At 37.0% G+C, this 4,503-nt stretch overlaps 1 protein-coding gene across 3 annotated transcripts in view; it reads left to right on the forward strand.

The window, feature by feature from the left end:
• The first annotated feature begins 3,654 nt into the window (after positions 1-3,654).
• The window catches only part of ST18 (ST18 C2H2C-type zinc finger transcription factor), a 133,044-nt gene continuing 132,195 nt past the window's right edge, over positions 3,655-4,503 (forward strand). For 2 of the 3 annotated variants that reach the window (XM_040487808.1, XM_040487811.1), the window contains exon 1: positions 3,655-3,726. The gene's annotated coding sequence lies outside the window, so the exon portion shown is untranslated. The remainder of the gene's footprint in view (positions 3,727-4,503) is intronic. The other variant, XM_040487809.1, reaches the window with a different exon arrangement.

Here is a 4,503-nt window from a genome sequence, read left to right on the forward strand (position 1 = left end):
AGATGCAGAGGCTGTCCTTTTCCCGGATTAAATTAGTGTGCGAAATCTCCAGTGACCTCCTCCCCTTCTCCCCATACTCTTTAGCCAAGCTGAACAGCCTCTGCTGTAAAGTATTCATTTTATCCAGGGACAAGCTGGACAATAGAACTCTCCCTGATACTTATGGACAGCTGTCCTCATTCATAGTGCTCTCAGTATTTCATTTTTCATAGGAGTTAAAAGGGTTTTTACCTTGTAACTGAAAGAGGGCATAAATGCAACTTTGCCAGTTCTGAGGCTGCTGGGGCAGGGGGTGGGACGGAGGTGGGGGTGACTTTGGAGTGAGGAGAAGCTGCTAAGGAGAGCAATTCTTTTTTGTTTTGCTAATATGATTATCCCAAGGCAGAAATTACATTCTAAATCGGGGGTCCCTGCAAACAGAAAATATCTTTGATTCTGAAAGTTTCCTAAAATTAAGGTCACCAGTGCAGGCTAGATAATTCATCTTCGCCTGCTCTACCCTTGTTTTGGCTAAATATGCATGCATTTTATTACCTGCAGATAACCACCCGTAAATAGTAAGCCTGTAAGATACCTCGGTAGTCCCGTATATTTTTTTCTTTTCTTTTTTTTTTTTTTTAGTGATTTACTGCAAATATATTCAGCATTTGACTGATTAAATAGACCTTCGGCAACCTTGAGGGTCACTGTGCAGAGTATGTACATAGAAAATGCATCAGCCCATTGTACCCTGGCAGCTAATGAGATTGGTCGTTAAGTAAATGACACAAAGCCTACAAAAAAAGCTTAGCAGCTCACCAGAGTATCACAGAGTGTCCCTGCACACCACACAACGACACAAACACTGGACTAACCTAGCCCACCCCTGCTTTATTCTACATCACTGCTTCCCTGATGTCAGCGTGAGAGGCAGAACAAAGGGTAGGAGGCACCGGTAAGTCAGTCTGGCAATTAAGCCCTAGGGAGAAAGTAGAACAAATCTGAGCCTAACCGTGGGGCCGAAAGTCCGGTTCTCGACAAGTAGGTCGGAATGAAGGGATTTTGCTATCCCTTCTGGAAATGTTGCTTCAGTGATGAGTGCTCTTGCGTTGCTGTTATTGTTGTCTTGTTTTGCCGTTTTGTAAAAGTTTTTGAATTTCAGAAGTAAAGTGTACCCCAGAATGCAAGTGAACTTGAATTTGGGAAGGTAGGCTGTTTGTGGGGAGAGACGGTGCTTTCACAAACGATGACCATTCAGGTGTGTGTGCGGGTTCGAAAAACTTTCAGAGGCATCAGGCAACTTTGATTTTAGTTAGTCCTACTGCTTTTAAAAGATCATGGAAACCTTGAGCAGGAATGCGTGCAGTGAGGTTCATTCTTGTCAACGTAAAATCGTCCCATCTGCTAAGGTATATTTAATTTCATTTGTGGGATAACCATCTCCTTGATCAGTATCTTAAAAATCAATCCATCAAACGCAACAAAACAAGAAAATAAAGGCGTCTCTGTTCTTCCTGTGTTCCATTCCTCTTGGATCTGCAAATAAAATCATTGCTGCGAATCTGTAATATTGAATAGGATTAGTGGTTATTTGCTTGCTGTACTTGGGAAAAAAATCAAAGCTCTCTGACACTGAGCAGCGTTGACTTACTGTGTCCCTTGGAAAAATGCATTTGCAGTGTCGAAGTATAACATTGCAGGATCCTTTAGAGAAATATGGCAACAGGAAGTTGCCAGAAAGTCTTATTTGCCTTGCTGAAATGTCTGTCTGCCTTAGACTTGTGTACTCAGAGGACGTTTAGTTCAAGAGAGGATGATATTATTACAAGACATTCAGGTAAATGAAATATTTTATTCTAAGAACTGCCAGCTTAGCGGATTGTCCGTGGCTTAATAAACTCTGACAGTCTCACAGAAAACATTTTAAAAAGTATTGTTAACATAAGGGTGGTGTTTTTAAAATGGATGGATTCATAGCATCAGTGTCAGGATGGAATTTTTAAAACCACTGTCATTTAATATTAGAATGGCATGTCCTAATCATTTGTTCATAAATTAAAACTCTCCATATTATGCAGAAATCAGTTTGCTAACTGGCATGACTTGCCCTGAAACATTTTTATTTACATAAGAATATAGAGATTTTAGGATACAGAATAAATCACTTATTGTTAATATTCACGAGAGATTCATGATAGAGGTTTATAATATGGTCTGGGTGACCAGAGGTCACATACTTCTTCCTCTTTTTTTTTTTTTTTTTTTTTTGTTTTGGTCTCAAAGTACTTTTCTTCTTCTAAATGTGTTCCCAACATTCACTCTATTTATATAATTCATTTAAGACTGTGTAGATAGTATATAACCTATATTATGTATTACAAACTCTATTATTTTTATAGTAACCAGAATTGGGAAGGAAATAAATTTTGTGAACAGGTATGACAGTGTCTTAGTAATGCCAAGTAAAATATATGTGGGGAAGATACACTACAATTTTACTAAATTAAGATCTTTCTCACAAGTAATCTCATCAATGTGGGAGAAATCATGGGAAAAGCAAGCTATCTGACAATGGCTACAATTGCAACCTACCAATTTTAGTTTCAAGTAGAGTTATGCAGCTAATTTCCTCTTCCAGGCATTCTAGATATACCGGGGATTTTTTTTTTCTGTTGTGAAGATTTTGGATTTGGGTCTCAGGTATTATAAGATATTTTTCTGTACGTGCTAATGTTCATCATATTAATACAGGAGTGAATTGTTCCAAAAACACACAGTCCTTCTGGTTGGCTATAAATATTTTTCCCCTGTCCTCACCAGTACAACAAAGGGTGGGAAAACTTGACTGAAGTCCGTGCAGTTGCCTCACTGTGGACAGAACTGAGTGGAACTTTCACAGAAAGGTAGTTCCTATCCCTCAACACAAAATAGGGCTGTGTTGTAATTAAGACGAGAGGGCACAGATCATTACTTTGGCTGATTTGAATTTGTTTCTCTAAGTATTATTCTTGAATTTGAGAGAGTTTAAAAAATTTCAACTATGGAAATACACCAAGAAAGTGGATTTATCTGCTTTATAACTTTTTTTCTTTAAAGAAATTTAAGGAACTTAATTTCTGTTGACAGAAGGAACTTTTATTTAGATCCACTTATTTGACAAATAAGTATTACTAAAACTACGTGGTTCAAAGGATTGTACTGGGTGCTGTGGGTGATATCGGAACCTCATTCTAACACCTAAGGGTCTACGATCTAGGAAGAACTATAAAGCGTTTCCTAGAGAAGAAGTCACTATAGGTGCCACATGAGCGACACAAGCAACAAGAGAATCTACGACCTCCCCTTCTCAAGTTCATGTGTTTGAGACCTGGTTCCACCATTTACTAAGTCTGTGGCCGTGAATCAGTTATTTAACTTTTCTGGGCCTTGGTTTCCTGGTCTGTTAGATGGGGGGCCAGGGTAGATAAATCTTGCCTTATAACTCATGTGAAAATTAAATAAGGTAATGTATCTAAAGTCCTTGGTATATGGTAGGTGTTCAAAAAGTGTTTGTTTTTTAACTTTCACTTGGAGTTTGAGACAATAATTGGACATCCCAGTATCATGTTATATACTCGCTATACGTCCGCTTCCATCAGTACAGAACTCTCTCATGTTTTCCCTTCCAGAGCCTTAAATGTTGTGAGATTCCTTGAAGGATTGTGAAAATTCCATTTTACATGGCTGAGTGCCCATATCCAGTCTAAGGTAACAAGTTAAACATACTAAGTGTAACATTAAGTGTATATGATTAAATTGGCTTATTGTGCATACTTTTATTAATGGCAATCAAAAGTATACATTAGAATTTCATGACATTTCAACTTTAACTTTCTGTAAGCGGAAGTACTTAATTTTATCTAATTTCAAATGGCATATCTATAATTCAAGTAGTTAATTATAGCAAAGGTCTTCAGGTAATAAGATTATTAGGTTTACCCCCCATTTCTTTTTTATTTTTAAAATTAGTATCTTTATTATTTGCCCCTTTAGGATTTATTTCATAAGGTTTTGGCTTAGGTGGTTTCTTCTAGTTGATACTTTGGATTTGGTTGAAAAAAATTCCCTTTCCAAAGACATTATGATTGAAAAATATTTTAGCACCTGCATAAAGAAACTTGAAGACAGTTTATTGTCGAATGTCTTAAAATTCCATTTCAATGAACTCTTTTTTTTTAATTTCTTTGTAAGTATTTGAATGTTGTGCTCTCAGGTTTTGCGTCAAACATATAAGCTTCTGGGCAAGAATCATTACCTTTTCGGTTTAATTCTCCAGACTGTGATTGTAGGAATATCTGTTCTCACAGGATTCGACCTGCAACATATAAGGTGCAACTTTGAGAGAATTTTGGAGCTAAGAGCTCATAAATCCTGTATATCCACAAGTAAATTGGGTTGACCCACAAAACTGTCAATGCCTTCAAAGTCTTATTAGTAACTTATTTATACTATTGAATAGGGTTATCTACAACATATAATAGCTTT

The sequence above is a fragment of the Herpailurus yagouaroundi genome, unplaced genomic scaffold, assembly GCF_014898765.1.
Source record: "Herpailurus yagouaroundi ecotype Mexico unplaced genomic scaffold, PumYag 165, whole genome shotgun sequence".
NCBI classification, from domain to species: domain Eukaryota; kingdom Metazoa; phylum Chordata; class Mammalia; order Carnivora; family Felidae; genus Herpailurus; species Herpailurus yagouaroundi.